This window comes from Pteronotus mesoamericanus, unplaced genomic scaffold, assembly GCF_021234165.1.
Source record: "Pteronotus mesoamericanus isolate MK-2021 breed Mesoamerican mustached bat unplaced genomic scaffold, CSHL_Meso_final contig_227, whole genome shotgun sequence".
Classification (NCBI taxonomy): Eukaryota; Metazoa; Chordata; class Mammalia; order Chiroptera; family Mormoopidae; genus Pteronotus; species Pteronotus mesoamericanus.
The window spans coordinates 391,927-410,753 of NW_026555094.1; the positions used below are offsets into that span (position 1 = coordinate 391,927).

Sequence of the window (18,827 nt, forward strand, 5' to 3'; positions counted from 1 at the left end):
TTGGAAGTCCTAGCCACAGCGGTCAGACAAGAGAAAGAGATAAAAGGCATCCAAATAGGAAAGGAGGAAGTAAAACTATCATTGTTTGCAGATGACATGATAGTGTACATAGAGAACCCTGTAGACTCTACCAAAAAACTCCTCAACCTAATAAGTGAATTTGGCAAAACAGCAGGATACAAAGTCAACATTCAGAAATCAAAGGCGTTTCTGTACACCAGCAATGCAATAGAAGAAGAAGAAATCAGGAAAAATATACCATTCGATATAGCACGAAAAAAGATAAAGTACCTAGGGATAAATTTAACCAAAGACACAAAAGACCTGTATGCAGAAAACTATGCAACATTGAAAAAAGAAATTAAGGAAGACAAAAATAAATGGAAGCATATACCATGCACATGGATTGGAAGAATTTATATCATCAAAATGTCCATACTACCCAAAGCAATTTATAGATTCAACGCAATCCCTATTAAGATACCAATGACATATTTCACAGAAATAGAACAGACATTTCAAAAATTTATAGGGAACCATAAACGACCCCGAATAGCCACAGCAATTTTGAGAAAGAAACACAAAGTAGGAGGGATCACAATACCGGACATCAAACTCTACTACAAAGCCACTATACTCAAAACAATCTGGTACTGGCACAAGAACAGACCCATAGACCAGTGGAACAGAATAGAAAGCCCAGAAATAAGCCCAGGTCTCTATGGACATCTAATATTTGACAAAGGGGGCAGAAGCATAAAATGGGGCAATAACAGCCTCTTCAACAAATGGTGTTGGGAGAGCTGGATGGCTACATGCAAAAAATTGAAATTGGATCATCAGCTGACACCATACACAAAAATAAACTCAAGATGGATAAAAGACTTAAATATAAGTCACAACACCATCAAAGTCCTAGAGGAGAACATTGGCAGGAAAGTCTCAGATATCCCACACAGCAATTTTTTCACTGATATGTCTCCTAAAGCAAGGGACATAAAGGAAAGAATAAACAAGTGGGACCTCATCAAAATAAGAAGCTTCTGCACGGCTAAAGAAAACTTCAGCAAAGTGAAAAGGGAGCCAACCATTTGGGAAAATATATTTGCTAATGATACATCAGATAGAGGTTTGATCTCCAAGATATACAAAGAACTCACTCGACTTTACTCCAAGAAGACAAACAATCCAATCAAAAAATGGGCAAAGGACCTGGGCAGATGCTTTTCTAAGGAGGAGATACAGAGGGCCCAGAGGCATTTGAAAGGATGCTCTGCATCACTAGCCATCAGAGAAATGCAGATCAAAACCACCATGAGGTATCACCTCACACCGGTCAGAATGGCCATCATAAACAGATCCACAAACAACAGGTGCTTGGGAGGCTGTGGAGAAAAGGGAACCCTAGTCCACTGTTGGTGGGAATGCAGACTGGTGCAGCCACTATGGAAAGCAGTGTGGAATTTCCTCAGAAAGCTGAAAATGGAACTGCCTTTTGATCCAGCGATTCCCCTGCTGGGACTATACCCTGAGAACACCAAAACGCCAATACAAAAGAACCTATGCACCCCAATGTTCATAGCAGCACAATTTACAATAGCCAAGTGTTGGAAGCAACCTAAATGCCCATCAGTAGATGACTGGATCAAAAAATAATGGTACATATACACAATGGAATACTACGCAGCAGAAAGAAAAAAAGAAGTACTAAACTTTGCGACAGCATGGATGGAACTGGAGAGCATCATGCTAAGGGAAATAAGCCAGGGGTCGAAAGACAAATACCATATGATCTCACCTATAAGTGGAACCTAATCAACAATGCAAAGAAGCAAGGAAAATATGACCAGCAACACTGAAAGGAAAAGAAATCAACAGAGACAAGAGGGAAGGGGGGGGCAGGGAAAGGGAAGGGAAGGGGAAAGTCAAGGAACATATAGCAAGGACTCATGGACAAAACCAAAGGGGAAGAGCTGAGGGAGGGAAGGTGGGAGGGGGCAAGGGAAAGAGGTGGGGGGAAGGCAGAGACAAATGTATTTAAAAAGTAAATAAATTAAATAAAAAAAAAGTAAAAAAAAAAAAGATATACACAGACTGAAAGGGAAAGGTTGGAAAAACTATTACAAACAAATGGACAGGAAAAAATAGCCAGGGTAGCAATACTTATATCAGACAAAATAGACTTCAAAACAAACGGCATAGAGAGAGATACTGAAAGAGAATACATAATACTGAACAGAAAATTCCATCAAGAAGATATAAACACTATAAACATATATGCACCCAACATAACGGCACCCAAATATTTAAGGAAAACCTTGGAGGACATCAGGAATGAAATAGAGAGCAACAGTCTAATACTTGGGGATCTTAACATTGCGCTGTCAAAATGGATAGATCTTCCAAAAAAAAAATATCAACAGGGATATTGAGACACTGAACAAGGCTCTGGATCAAATGAAATTAACTGATACGTATAGAACCTTTCACCCAAAGAAGCAAAATACACATTCTTTTCAAATGCACATGGAACATTTTCAAAGACAGACCACATGATAGGATACAAAACAAACCTCAACAAATTCAAAAAAACTGAAATCCTATCAAACATTTTTTCAGACCACAAAGGCCTGAAACTATAAACCAACCTCAAGGGAAAAACTCAAAAACACTCCAACTCATGGAGATTGAATAGCATGCTATTAAACAATGAATGGGTTAATAATGAGATCAAGGAAGAAATCAAAAAGTTTCTGGAAACAAATGAAAATAAACACACAACAGTCCAAAACTTATAGGACACAGTGAACGTAGTCCTGAGAGGGAAGTTCATAGCAATACTGGCCTACCAAAAAAGGCAGAAACATTTCAAATAAACAAGCAAACCCTACACCTACAAGAACTGGAGGAAAAACAACAAACAATGCCAGAGTGAGTAGATGGAAGGAAATAACCAAGATCAGAGCAAAACTAAGTGACATAGAGACTAAAAGAACAATTCAAAGGATCAAAAAGTTCAGCAGCTGGTTCTTTGAGGAAAAAAAAAACCAAAATCAACAAGGCTTTATCCAGTCTCATCAAGAAAAAAAGGGAGAGGACCCAAATAAATAAAATCAGAAGTGACAGAGGAGAGATTACAATTGATACCACAGATATAAAAAGAATTGTAAGAAATTACTATGAACAGCTATGTCAAGAAATTGGACAGCCTGGGGAAAATGGACAAATTTCTAGAAAAATACAAATTTCCAAAACTGAATCAAGAAGATACAGAAAGCCAGAACACACTGATAACAGCTGGAGAAATCAAAGCAATAATCAGAAAAAAAAAAAACCTGGCACACAAAAGCCCTGGACTGGACGGTTTCACAGGAGAATTTTACAAAACATTTAAGGAAAAGCTAACCTCTGTCTTCCAGAGATGATTCTAAAAAATCCTAGAAGAGGGAAGACTCCAAAACTCTTTTTATGAAGCCATCATCCTAATCGCAAAACCAGATAAAGACACAACAAAGAAAGAAAACTACAGGCCAATATCGCTGATGAACATAGATGCTAAAATCCTCAACAAAATATTGGCAAACCGCATCCAGCAATACATTAAAAAGATCATCCACCATGATCAAGTGGGATTTATCCCAGGGATGCAAGGATGGTACAATATTCACAAATGAATAAACTTAATACATTGTATAAACAAAGGGAAAGGCAAAAATCACATGGTCATACCAATAGATGTGAAAAAAATCATTTGATAGGGTAGAGCACTCATTTATGATAAAAAAAAAAAACTCAGCAAAGTGGGAGTAAAGGGGGCATACCTTAACAAAATAAAGGCCATTAATGAGAAACTACACCCAGCATCATAACCAATGGGCAAAAACTAAAATCTTTCCCACAAAGATCAGGAACCAGAAAAGGATGTCTGCTTTTACCACTTCCATTCAACATAGAATTTGAAGTCTTAGCCACAGCGATCAGACAAGAAAAAGGAATAAAAAGCATCCAAATTGGAAAGGAGGAAGGAAAACTCTCATTGTTTGCAGATGACGTGATAGTACACATAGAAAACCCTATAGACTACACCAAAAATATCTACCTCTGATGATATCAGATGTTGACCCAATCTGACCTTAGGCAGTCTGTTTGAGACTTCCAGGAATTTACTATCTGTGGCTGTCTCCTTCAGTTTTTAATCTACTCACTGCACTCAGCAGTCAGACTTTGGCTCCACAGGGCAAGTCAGAGTCCCCCCTGAGGGCAGGGCTATTGTTTCTTCTCATACCTCCGCAGCTCAGGGGAGTGGTCTGCCTAAGCAAGTTGGCTGCTGCTGTATGGGAGATGAGTCACCACCAGGATCCCACTGGCTACTATCTCAGTTGTCTCCCTGTAGCCTCCTTCCTCAGTCTCTCCCCAAGCATCTCTACCCAGCTCTGCCCGCTCCTTTGCCAGAGACCAGGGTAAGTGGCTGCACGTGAAAATTTATGCGTTGGCCCTTTAAAAGGCTTTGCATCTCCAGCCACCTGTCTCTGGCAGAGAACAATGCTGCTCCTTTTCTCAGGTGGCTGTTATCGGTGTACTTTTTGGGGCTCTGGTGCTGTGGGCTGGGGATCCTCACTTATGGCCTAGACCCCCCCCTTCTCAGGGGCATCCAACTGGCCATTTAAATATCCATCTGGTGCTGCCACCCATGGGTGCCCAGCTCACCTTCTCAAGTCTTTACTGCACTCCTTACCAGTCAGGTTGTGCTAAAGCTGATTCTTCTGTCTGTTATAAGGCCTCTCTCTCATTATTGTTTGTTCTAGGTGATTTCTCCACAATTTAGTTGTAATTCCAGATTGGCCTTGGGGGGAGGTCAGTGTGACTTCCATTCACTCCTCTGCCATCTTGAAAATCACTCTAATATAACTTTTTGAAGCACAGTATGAAAGTATGTATTACAAAATTTTAAAAATATGTATATATTTGAAGATAAGAATTTAATATCTGGGGAAGCATTGTAAGGAAATGATTAGACAAATGCAAAAGATATATCTACAAGGATTCTCATTGCAGTGTCATTTTTAATTCTTTGATTCTAGACTATTTAAATATCCTATTATTATAGGGAATGAGTTAAAGAAATCTTGATACTTTTATATAAAAGGCTACAGTGAAGCCTTTAAAAACTATAACAGAACCAAGTACTTTATATGAATAATATTTGTGCTATACTTTTTAAAAACAGGTAACAAGGCTATACTATGATTTATTTTTTTATTCAAATACATATACACATACAGGGTCTGTTCTAAAAAAATGCAGCCATTTTTAATATAGTGAGAATAGTTTGCATGAAACTGATGTAACCTAGCAGCCAAGGAGAGTGGACTGTAATGCACATGCGTGAACAATGATTACTTCACCATATTAGTCAGTTGGGGTGGTAGATACCATTGAGTGAGCATGTGTACTGTGTGGCTATCACCTTCAAAATGACTGAGCGAGTATAGCAATGAATCTACATCAAATTTTACACTATTTGGATGATTCAGAAGGCCATAGCTATGGACAACTGGTGATTAGCAGCTTCATCACAAGGAGCCCGCTCATGCATCGCGTGTTGTGCAGAGTATTTTGGCAAAACATCAAATCACCCAAGTGACTCAGCTCCCCTAGAGCCCAGATTTGGCACCCTGAGACTTCTGGATTTTCCAAAAACTAAAACCACCTTTGAAAGTGAAGAGATTTCAGGCCATCCATGACATTCAGGAAAATACAATAGGGTATCCGATGGCAATTGGGAAAACTGTGTGAGGTCCTGAGATGCCTACTTTGAAGGAGATTTCTGTGGCATCATTGCCCTATGTACAGTATATCTTGTATCTTCTTTAATAAGTGTCTCTATTTTTCATAGTACATGGCTGGATACTTTATGGACATATTTCATATATGCAAATATATCATGAAACACTCTATCTAGATGGATATGTATATGCTAAAATGTCTACAATGACATTCTCTGAGTAGTAGGGATTTCACTTGTGGGGTTGTTTCCTCCTATTTCCTTTTATTTTCCTTTTATTAGGTCCTAACATCAGGAGCTCAGGTCTGTTCTGAACCATCACAATGTCTGACCTTCCTGAGATCCAGAAAGGAACTTCGGTCCTGGAGATTTTGTACAATGGGGAGCCTCAGCCCTGGTTCCAGAGGCAGCTACAGGGTTCACACTACCAGCCCATCCTCAGGGACCACATCTGTAAGGACCATGAGCACCCTCGTGGCTGCCTGCATGCGGCACATCCCTCTGGCACCGGGCTCAGACAGCGTGACCTGCCGAACATCGAGGCGCAGCTCTCCGATAGCACCATGGCAGGAAATTGCGGTACACCCACCATGATAAGAAGAATGGCTGCTGCAGCACCGGGGCCCTGAAAGGGGTCTGTTCCTGTGTGGAAGCCCTCTGTCTAATCAGGCAAAGCCTAAGACTCCATGGCCAAACAGTTCAACACCCTCATCCCCTAGTGCTTGCCCCACACCGTCAACAGGCACAACCACTCGGTTGGCTTCTATAGACAGCTTGCGTGGGATGGCTTCTTCAGCATGACCGTCACAACCCCTGAGCCCATGGGCAAGCAGGGTCCTATGCTTCACCCTGAACAGCACCATGTCGTGAGCGTGAGGGGGTGTGCCCACTCCCAAGGCTTCCAGGGCACTTACAAGCTGTTTGGCAATTAAAAAAAATGTCTAGGATGAATTTTATAGCCTGGAAGGTAACCACTGCAAGAATAGTAATAGAATATAATTAATAAGGGAATAGATAAGAAAGTGGAATTCTAAAAATAAAATTATAAAGCAACCCAAAAGAAAGAGAGAGAAAGGAGAAAAAAGGAATACAAAATAGGCAGAACAAATAGAAAGCAAATAGTAAGATCCTTGATTTAAGCCCAAATATGCCAGTGATTACATTATAAACAATGTAAACATTCCAGTTAAAAGACAGAAACTTGTCAGACTGGAATAAATATATGCTGCTTACAAGAGATCCACCTTTAGTATAAAGCCGCATAAGGCTGAAAATAAAAGATTGGAAAAAGATACTATGCAAATATTAATAAAAGAAATCTGATATAGCTATAGCAATATCAAAGAAAATAGATTTTTTTCTTTATCCATTCGTTTGTTTTTTTTAATTTTTTTTAATTTTTTTTATTAATTAATTTATTTACTTTTTAAATACATTTGTCTCTGCCTTCCCCCCACCTCTTTCCCTTGCCCCCTCCCACCTTCCCTCCCTCAGCTCTTCCCCTTTGGTTTTGTCCATGAGTCCTTGCTATATGTTCCTTGACTTTCCCCTTCCCTTCCCTTTCCCTGCCCCCCCTTCCCCCTTGTCTCTGTTGATTTCTTTTCCTTTCAGTGTTGCTGGTCATATTTTCCTTGCTTCTTTGCATTGTTGGTTAGGTTCCACTTATAGGTGAGATCATATGGTATTTGTCTTTCGCCCCCTGGCTTATTTCGCTTAGCATGATGCTCTCCAGTTCCATCCATGCTGTCGCAAAGTTTAGTACTTCTTTTTTCTTTCTGCTGCGTAGTATTCCATTGTGAATATGTACCATAATTTTTTGATCCAGTCATCTACTGATGGGCATTTAGGTTGCTTCCAACACTTGGCTATTGTAAATTGTGCTGCTATGAACATTGGGGTGCATAGGTTCTTTTGTATTGGCGTTTTGGTGTTCTCAGGGTATAGTCCCAGCAGGGGAATCGCTGGATCAAAAGGCAGTTCCATTTTCAGCTTTCTGAGGAAATTCCACACTGCTTTCCATAGTGGCTGCACCAGTCTGCATTCCCACCAACAGTGTACTAGGGTTCCCTTTTCTCCACAGTCTGGCCCGCACCTGTTGTTTGTGGATCTATTTATGATGGCCATTCTGACCGGTGTGAGGTGGTACCTCATGGTGGTTTTGATCTGCATTTCTCTGATGGCTAGTGATGCAGAGCATCCTTTCAAATGCCTCTGGGCCCTCTGTAAAAGAAAATAGATTTTAAAGCAAGGTACATTAACAAAGAAAAAAGAGACATTATTTTATAATGATAAAGGGGTCAATTCACCAGGAAAACATAATAATTCAAGCTTTGTATGCATCTAGTAGTAGTTTCAAAATATGATACAAAAATGTGATAACAAAGAGAAATAAAAAAGTCCATTGTCATAGTAGAAGAGTTTTAACAACTTTTTTTATTATGTAAGCATACACAGAATAAACATCAGAATGTTTATCATCATTGATAAATGGGATCCATCAGAATGTATTCAGCAAAGGAGGTGCTGAAGCCAATGAGAGCCTTTCACCTCCATGAAAGCCAGTGATCCACCATTCATTGATGGGACCAAGAGTTTTACCATTAACACCACCTTCAAGAGACAGGTCATCATCATATATCGGTTTTACTGAACCAGAAAAGAAAATTTCAACATTCTTCTCAATGAGGCCACTGTCAATTGAGCACAGGTTACCACGTTTACAGTATATACTGAAGCATGTCAGTTTGTGTTGAGGAAGAGCCTCATAACTCTCAAAGCGAGATTCATTGGCATCAAAGATGGACAGCATCTCATTTATCAACAACTGTGGCTCATACACTGCATCAGTAGATGATGTTCATACTTCAGTTCGGGATCATCCAGGTACTGTCCACACTGAACACACCTTTGAAGATGGATCTTGGAATACACTACTGTTTTTGTTCAAGCCATTTTTTCCTCAGTTGGTTCTTTGGATGTAGTTTTTCATCTCTTCTCCTCTTTTTCATCCTCATCTTTTTCATCAGAAACTTGTGGTTTTACTCTTTAAGGTTCTTTTTCTTCAGGTCTCCTTTTGGCAGCTAGATCTTTGGATTGACTTCTATGCCTTTTTTCATCTTTCTCATCTCCTTCATCCATTTCAGCCTGAACTCCTGCACTTGCTTCTCTGTCAGGCTCCTCCTTAGATTTCTGTTTAGGTGTTAGTTCTTTGGTTTGACTTCTGAGTCTCTTTCCTTTTTCATCTCTTTCTTCTTCGTCTTCTGTGTGTGTTCCTGGTTTTACTCTTTCTGGTTCTTCTGCAGAAAGCAGTCTGGCAACTAGTTCTCTGGATGTAACTTGACGTCTCTTTTCCTCCTGGTCTTTTTCTTCTTCATCAACAGAATCATCCAATTTGGCTCTTTCAGGGTCATCCTCAGTCTTCCATTTGGCAGGGCCCCTTGTGAAATGAGAGGTGATGATGGTCTGCCTGGTAGTTTGCCTTGTAATTCTGGGGCTAGGTGAGACTTCAGACTTTGTCTCTCCATCAGACTTACTTTTGGTCATGCAAGGTTTGTACATGCGTTTGGGTGACTTGTTTTCCTCTACCACTCTCACTCTGCAGTTTTCCCCACTTGAATGGCTCCCATTTTCTAGACATCCATTCACTTCCCAACTGAAAGCATGTGCTCTGTTCTCCAAGGACAAATCATTATTTAAAAGGGATTTGACTTTAGCCAGGTAGTCCTCATCTGATGATTCTTTGTGTAATTTTGTTTCCAAATCACATAACTGATTCTTTATTTTTGTTTGCAAAAAACTCATGCAAGAGATTAAATTTCTCCTTCACACACTCCTTTTCTATTAAGCTATCTCTTCCCAAATCTTTGAGCCTCAAACCACATACAAAACTCAGTTTCAAACACCTTGCAGATCTTCCGGCACAAGAAGTAAAAAAACACAACAGCGTTTGCTCCTGAACTGCAAAGAAAATCGTCCACACCACACAGAGCAGGGATCCATCCTAGACATTATTTAAGTAGACTTTAACATAAATAATTTTACCACCCTAACCAACATAGAGTGCTTCTAAATAAATACTAGATCCCTTGCTTGTGTTCCCCACTCCCATCTAATTCTGCAGCCTGTGCTTTCTTCTATATAACATTGACTTGGAAACTTAATTATGTCAGTCCTTAATTATGTCAACCCTTTAGCACAGGAGAGGGTTTTTATCTCTCTTTCCTCATTTCATCAAGGCATGTTGATGTGCATGTGCGCGTGTGTGTGTGTGTGTGATTTCAGAATATAAATGCACCATTCCAAGCAAATGTAACAGCCAGATTCTGATTGCTGAAAGTCCATCATATAAAAGAGGAAGCAATGTGGTAAAATTAGGACGTTATGTATATCAAAGCCAAGGTAAGAACCAAGGCTGGATGGAACTTGGAAACAGTTTTACCTTCTCTTGACCCATCTTCATTACAGTAAGTATAATTTGATATTCTTGAATCTATCACTAGATGTCAGCAAATCCTAGAAAGGGATGAGCTGTTCAGGTTGTGGAAATGTGGGTGTTTATTCCCATTCTTTCTATTTTAATGTATTTTCCAAATGTTGTGCAAAGAACATGTATCATTTAAATTCCAGGAAAAATAGCCCTGGCTGGTGTGGCTCAGTGGATTGAGCACTGGCCCATGAACCAAAGAGTCACTGGTTCGATTCCTAGTTTAGGGCACATGCCTGGGTTGCAGGCCAGGTCCCCAGTAGGGGGATGTGCAAGAGGCAATCACACATTGATGTTTCTTTCCCTCTCTTTCTTCTTCCTTTCCCCTCTATAAAAATGAATAAATAAAATCTCTTTAAAAATAAATAAATTAATTCTAGGGAAAATAAAATTGTTACCTATAGCAGGTACTTAAGTGTGATGAGCAATATTCCTCTGTTACAGAGCAAAGTATTAGTTATCACTGCCAAGATATCACTGGATCTCTAACTTCTGTAACCCCAGTATCTTTCCCAAACACAAGGGTGGTTCTCACTCCCTGAGATTCAGTTTCCACATGTTTAAAATGAAGATAATCATTCTCCCTTAAGGGGCTGATTTAAGTATGTAATGCCACCATGTATCTGCAAGGGCCAAGCTTTGTACAAATTGATCTCCACCCAATTAAAGAGGCACACAGGGAGCACAAGAGTCCCTTAAAGGATAAGCCCATGGTGCAGGTTACCCAGAACAAAAAGTACTTGAGAAACAGAGCTGGAAATGTTGTCTGGATCCATGGGATGAGGAATGCAAGTTGGGGAAAGGAGTTTTCATTCCTCTTGGTAGGGAGTGGGTTGCCCCTAAAGGTGTTTGTTCTTATGGTGATGTCAGCGCCAGCTTCTGGGGAAACTGCTGTGGGAAGTTTTTGTGTAAAGAGGCCTGGAGAGAAGCAGGTGGAAGGTTTTGGAAGCCATTACAGGGAAATGGTACTTGGGGTCTTAAACCACAGGATCTTTCCCCAGGGGGGCACTCTACACTGTGAACAGGTCAGCAGTCATAGATAGAGAGAGAGAGCAGGATAGGAAGATAAAGTGTATGTAGAACCGAATTGATATTCTTATTCTCTTTAATACAAAAAATTTTTAAAGCACAATTTGTATCATCCTATATATACTATTTAAAAATCAAATTGAAAAATAACGTTTTATTTCTTCTAAAAATGCCTTTTATTAAAAAGAGAAGAAAACGGAGACAGATGCCTCTGGTGGTCAGAATCAGAATTGCAATACTGAAAGTCTCAGGACAGGAGGCTCTTTGGAGGGGAAGAGGAAAGGAGGCAGGGACTTGGATTTGGCTGCAGCCTAGTCTTTCTAGAATTTGCCACCCACCAGCTGCAATCTCTCTGAATGTAGGATCTTCTGTGGTCCCTAAGCTCTAAAACTCAGCTTTCTGCCTGAACTGAGGAGAAAGCCACGTATGTGAGTGTGTGATTGTTTGGAGCGAAGAAATTTTAGGCATAAGAACACAACCTTCCTAACAAACCATAATACTATGAACACATTTCTAAAACATAATAAATGTGTAGATAATTTTTGTCAGTTGAGTTACATTTTTCCCTTTATGAATTTTTCTCAATAAATATTCTGATTACAAAATTCCAAACAAGACAAAAATGTATAGTGTAAAGTGAAATCATCCTGTATATCCCATCTGCCTGGCCCTCACTCCCTGATCCAAAGATAATCACTGAAAATAGATAGATGCTTGTTCTCCAAGTATGTTTCTCTCTCTGTAATTTATTAATGTACAGTTACATATAAAAATACATAAAATGTACTAAAGTACACGTTCTTCAAAATTGTAATCATGTTATGCATATTCTCCTGCAAAATGTTTATTTCACTTAATATGATGTACCTGGCTTCCATTAGCAATTAATTAGCTAATGTTTCTTTGGCACAAATATTGCTCTTTAAGTGATTTTTCTGTTGTCATCACCAACCCATCTATCTGCCTAACATATCACAAATATTAACCCCATAGTGTTTACATTTTCTTCTGTCATATATAACGTTTTAAAATTTTAGTAGTAGTGATTAAAAGTATACAGTTTTGTAATCTAAAATTATGTAACAATGTTTATATTAAAATAAATAATAAATCACACTCATTTCTATTTAAAAAAACAAGCAAGAAATAACAAATGTTGTTGAGGATGAGGAGAAATTGGAACTATGTGCATTTCTTGATGGAAATGTAAAATGTTGCAGCCATTGTGGAAAACAGTATAGAGGATCTTCAAAAATTAAATATATAATTACCATATGATTCAGCAATCTCACTTCTTGGTATATGGCCAAAGAAGTGACAGCAGTGACTCAAAGAGAGGTTTGTGCACCAATGTTCATATCAGCGTTATACAAATAGACAAGACTCTCTCCTTGACCAAACTTTAGTCAGGCACCTCTAAACCCTCTTCTCACCTAGGCCTTGAACTTTAGACTATTGTGTTCATCTTTGCATAGAACAGTTTTAGAAAAAGAGCTGCATCATTTGCCCAGCTCTCTATATTGCCTGCTAAGTCAGTTTAACAAGAATCTCTACCTCAATGTTTGTCTCATCACCCCAGCTCGCCTTTAGCAAGGATCCTGGTCTGGTCAGCTTAAGCAGAATGCCTCCTCCATTACCTCTGATATTTCTTTTTCCCATTTTTCATCCACTGTCCCCCACCCTGCTCCTTGGCTATAAATCCCCAAGGAGAATTTATGGTTGTGTTCATAATTGAGTCCAGTTATACACCAAGGTCTCTTCTCCTATCGCAATAGATTCTGAATAAAATGTATTTTTTTGTTGTTGTTGATCTATTATAGTTGTCCCAGTTCTACCCTGTTGCTCTTTCCTGCCCTGCCTACCCCCCCAAAATATGTTTTTAACACTTAAACTACTATACAGCACTATTTTTTAAACAATAGCCAAAAGATGGAAACAACCCAAATTCCCATCAATAGATGAATGGGTAAGCAAAATATGGCATATTTGTACAATGGAATATTATTCAGCCTTAAAATAAGTGAAATTCTGTTACATGCTACAGTAAGATGAACCTTGAAAACATGCCAGGTGAAGAAAGCCAGACAAATACTAAATGATTTCGCTTATATGAGGTACCTCGAGTAGTGAAATTCATAGAGACAGAAAGTAAAATAATGGTTGTCAGGGGCTGGGAGGAGGGTGGAATAGGAAATGACTGTTTAATGGGTAAGGAGCAGAATGAAAAGAGGTCTGGAAATGGTTGTACAACAATATGAAAGTACTTTATACCACTAAACTATATGCTTTAAAGAGTCAAATGATCAATTTTATGTTATATATATTTTATTTTTTAATTAAAAATTAAATTTGAAATTAATCTAACGAGTCAAGGACATCAGAAGAGATTCAAATATTTGCAGGAACCACAGTATCAGTGTCCAAGTTGCATTAACCAGAGTGGTAGGGGCAGCCTCTGTTGTGGCATGGTACACTGCTCATGAATTGGTAAAGTGTTCTTTGGAAGTGAATTTGGATGAGTTGTGACTGTACATTGTGAACTCCAGGGCAATCGCCTTATCTCTGGCAAAGGTGGGGACAGAGTGGGCTAGAGACACCCGAGGAGAGACTGGAGAAAGAGACCCCTGGGAGAGAACAGAGAGAGCAGCTGGAGGGATACCAGTGCTGACCTGTCCTCCATGCGGCAGCAGCCGTCCCGCTCAGGCAGAGACCTTATATATATTTTACAAACAAAGAAAAGAAGGGAGGGAGGGAGAGGGGAGGAGAGAGAGAGATTGAGAGAGAGAGACAGACACCCATTGTAATAGAAATTGAGCAGTATCCTGAGGAACATCAAGTGCCAGACCCAAGGGAGATTAGGGCACTCAAAGCCCTGCAGGCTTCAAGACACAGAGATCAAAGCTTTAGGCTAATTACAGCTTTCACTGCTTATGTCTTGGAACAACCATTATGCTTGCAATTGCAAGAATACCAGGAAGCATGGTTCCCTGAGGCCATTTTGGAGACTGCTCATCACTGCTTCATTTGCCCAGCTCTCTATATTGCTTGCAGGGAATGTTTTCACATATCATGAGACTTAGCCTCAGATAATTTGCAAATATTTACTCTAGCCATTTCAGACAAGATTTTCTGATTGTTTTTGCCTTGCAGCATTTTAAGTTTTTCAGTAATATTATAATTTAAAAGTAACACAGCTCACCATTTTAAAAATAAAAGAAATAACGTTGGCCAGCATTGATTGCCCAAGAAGATTAGAGCATTCAGAGCCCTGGTGGCTTCAGGACACAATGGGAAGGCTGTAGAGTAATCCCAAGCTCTACTAGTGAGAAGGCATTTCCTGATATACTCAACCATCTCCAAACTTCCTATAGCCTGGTCTGAATTAACAAGTTAATAATAAGTAACTTGTATAGCTGTTGAGATCAAGGGAGATCTTGGTAATCTGGTGCTTAATTCCTCACCCACAGGGCTTCCCTGAGTGGGAGACATGATAACATTCACAGTGCCATAAGAGGTGTTCTGTGGACCAGTGAGTGGTCCCCTCACACTTTAGGAGAGTGACATGTGTTGCCCACTGCCTGGGTCTATGAGTCTATGGCCCAGATCAAGGGCCTGGATACAATGCACACTGTGTCCCCTTTGTGTTGACCCCAAGCCATATACATCCACCAGCCCTCACAGTGCACTTTGATTTACTAGTCATTCTGTAAAGTATAAATGTTGTCTTTGTTTTTATTATCAACATCAGTGGTTCTCAAACTGTGGTCCCTGAACCAACAGCATCAGCATCACTTGGGAAATTGTTAGAAGTGCATATCCTTGGGCCTCACCCAAATTCAGCCAAGCAATTAGTATTTACATGCCCTACAGATGACATATACAGGGTAAAGCTTGAGATCTTCTGCTCTAATCCAGAAATAGCTGATGAACATTTGTATGCTATCACTTCTCTGTCTACTCAGTCTACTCAGTGGATATGAAAAATTCCCTTACTTCCCCACAGTGATGTAAGGAATAAATGGGAATTTTGTTTGCAAATGATATCTCTTAATAATTCTGTATAGCAAGATGAATTATTTCCTGGAGCTGGGAAAAGAATAGAAATTTCTTATGTCATTTCCTTTTTTTTTTTTTTGTAGTAATGTGCTAAAACTGCTCTAAAAATAAAGTCTTTTACCAATGCACTTTCTTGTTCTTATTTTATCTTCTAGGTGACTATAATAGAAAATATAGTGAGTATCTATTTTAAAATGTCTGACACACAATAAGAATTCGAGAAATGTTAGTCCTGACCTACCCCGATTTATCTCTCACATAAAAGTGATGACTTTGACATAAACTACATGAACCACAGCTATCATACACAGAACCTGGAAATGTAAACAATAAGTAAAATATACATATATTTGCTTAATGTATGAAGCTTTGGTGCCATGTCTTTTATTGCATTGATGAGTCCTGAAGAAAGAAATACTCTCACTGTATCTTTTTATTCCAGGAGCTTATTTTGTGCTATTAGTTCAGCTCAATTTTGACATGGAAGAGGAATCATTCCTGCCTGATTGTTATGATAAAGGTTTATCGATGTTCTGTTAGGACATTGGTCAGGGAAAGTGGCAATAAACGTGAGCCTCAGGGTTAATGCAAACATTGCCATCCTGCCTGTATCACTGTCTGCAACATACCAACCATTCACTATATGGGAATGAATGGATGAATGAATGAATGAATGGTAGTGACTCCTGAGTTCACTCTCTGGATGATCACCCATCTCCTCACACTGAGGGCTGCAATCATGATCATTGGTAAATGGAAAGAAGTAGGTTCTGAGCACCTCTGTCTCTTAGGCTTTGTTCTGGGAGTTTGAGATACATTAGCAGAAAAAACAAAGTCTTTAACCTCCACACAGCTGATATTCTATTTTCTTAGAATATAGAGGAGGAAACACAATAAACAATGAAAAACCATATACTCTGTAATGTCAAGTAGTGATAAGTGTTATGCATATGCATGTGGGTATGAGGTTTAGCAGATGGAATCATTATGCCATCTGCAGCTGGAAAATGGCTGGTGTCAATTTGGAATATTTAATGTATGAGAAAAGTCTAAAATATCTTGTCATATCATTTAACAAAGAAGCTCTCAAAAATTACTTGGGGGTGGATATCATGTCAAAAAAACACAGGAGGTAACCTGAAGTGGCTTCCACTGGCCAGAGATAGAACTTGAGCATAAAAAATATAATAAAAGATAAAAACACATTGAATGTGATTTTTAGGCATTTTGCAATAGCTTTTTTTGGTATTATTCCCATTACCATTTATCTCCCTTATACTCCTTTAACCCCCACAATAATCACACTGTTATCCAAGTCCATGAGTCCTTTTCCTTTTTGGCTAGATCTTTCCATCCCCAAATCCTCCAGAGCTGTCAGACTGTTCTCTATCTATGAGTTGATCTCTATTTTGCTTATTAGTTCAGTTTGTTCATTAGATTCCACATGTGAGAGAAATCATAGGGTATTTGTCTGTCTTTGACTGGCTTATTTCATTTAGCACAATGTTCTCCAGGTCCATCCATGCTGTCAAAAAGGGAAATTTTTTCATTTTTAGAGCTTAGTAGTACTCCATTGTTTAAATGTCCTGTAGTTGTTTTATCCTCTCATCTACTGATGGTCACTTGTACTGCTTTCATATCTCTGTGATTGTAAGTTACACTGCAATGAATATAGGGGTGCTCATGTTCTTTGGAATTAGTTTTTGTATTCCTTCGGATATATTCCCAGAAATGGGATTGCTGGGTCAAAAGGTAGTTCCATTTTTAATTATTTGAGATATCTGCATACTGCTTTCCACAGTGGCTACACCAATCTGTGTTCCCACCAACAGTACAAAAGGATTCGCCTTACTCCACATTCTCACCAGCACTTGTTGTTTGTTGATTTATTGATGATAGCCATTCTGACAGGTGTGAGATGATAGCTCATGGTGGTTATAATTTGCATTTCTGTGATGACTAGTGATGTTGAGCATCTTTCCATATATCTATTGACCATCTGTATGTCCTCTTTGCAGATGTGCTCCTAGGTCATTTGCCCAAATTTTAATTGCATTTTTAGATTTTTTGATGTAGAGGTTTTCTTTTATTCAATAGTTCCCCTTTTTAAAGAAAATGTTATATTTATTTATTTTTAGAGAGAGGGGAAGGAAGGGAGAAAGAGAGAGGTAAACATCAGTGTGTGGTTGCCTCTCCCACAGCCCCTACTGGGGAACTGGCCTGCAACCCAGGCATGTGCCCTGACTATGAATTGAACCGGTGACAATTTGGTTTGCAGGCTGGCACCCAATACACTGAGCCACACCAACCAATGCCTTTTTTTTTTAATTTTAGCTTTTTTTATTGTTGTGCAAGCACAGTTGTCTCCACTTTACCCCCACCATCCTCCCTGCCACACCCATGTCTGCCTCCCACCCTCAATCCTACCCGCTTTGGCATTGTCCATGGGTACTTTAGACAAGTTCCTTGCCCACCCTTCTCCATTTCCTTTGTTATCCCCCTACCACTGACCGAGTTACTGTCAGTTTGTTCTTTACTTCAATGTATCTGGTAATATTTTGCTAGCTTGTTTGCTTTGTTGATTAGATTCCACTTATGGGTGAGATCATGTGGTATTTTTCTTTCACTGACTGGCTTATTTCGTTGAACATAATGCTCTCCAGACCCATTGATGCCATTGCGAAAGGTAAGAGTTCCTTCTTTCTTTCTGCTGCATAGTATTCCATCATGTAAATGTACCATAGTTTTTTGATCCACTTATTTACTGAGTGACACTTAGGTTGCTTCCAACACTTAGCTATTGTAAATTGTGCTGCTATGAACATTGGAGTGCATAAGTTCTTTTGAATTGGTGTTTCAGGATTCTTAGGGTATGATCCCAGCAGCGGAATTGCTGGGTCAAAAGGCAGTTCCATTTTTAGTTCCCTGGGAAAATTCCATACTGTTTTCCACAGTGGCTGCACAAGTCTGCTTTCCAACCAAGAGAGTACTAGGGTTCCCTTTTCTATACAACCTCACCAGCACTTGTTGTTTGTTGATATGTTTATGATGGCCATTCTGACTGGTATGAAGTTGTATCTCATTGTGGTATTAATTTGCATTTCTCTGATGGCTAATGATGATGAGCATCCTTTCATGTGTCTCTGGGCCCTCTGAATATCCTCTTTGGAGAAGTACTTGTTCAGGTCCTTTGCCCATTTTTTAATTGGGTTGTTTGTCTTCCTGGAGTGGAGTCAGGTGAGTTCTTTATATATTTTGGTGATTAAACCCTTGTCTAAAGTATCATTGACAAATATATTTTCTCATACATTAGTTGCCTTTGAATTTTCCTGAAGTTTCCTTTAACCATGCAGAAGCTTCTTATTTTGATGAAGTCCCATTTGTTTATTCTTTCCTTTGTGTCCCTTACTATCACTGAAAATATTGCTGCATGCAATATCTGAGAGTTTGCTGCTCATGTTCTCCTCCAGGTCT

The 18,827-nt window shown here is 39.3% G+C and overlaps 2 pseudogenes; one reads left to right on the forward strand and one right to left on the reverse strand.

Annotated features, from left to right (window-relative positions):
* The first annotated feature begins 6,108 nt into the window (after positions 1-6,108).
* Positions 6,109-6,717, forward strand: LOC129069598 (DNA (cytosine-5)-methyltransferase 1-like; annotated as a pseudogene).
* A 1,545-nt stretch (positions 6,718-8,262) lies between these two features.
* LOC129069620 (DNA (cytosine-5)-methyltransferase 1-like) lies at positions 8,263-13,977 on the reverse strand (annotated as a pseudogene).
* Positions 13,978-18,827: the final 4,850 nt, after the last annotated feature.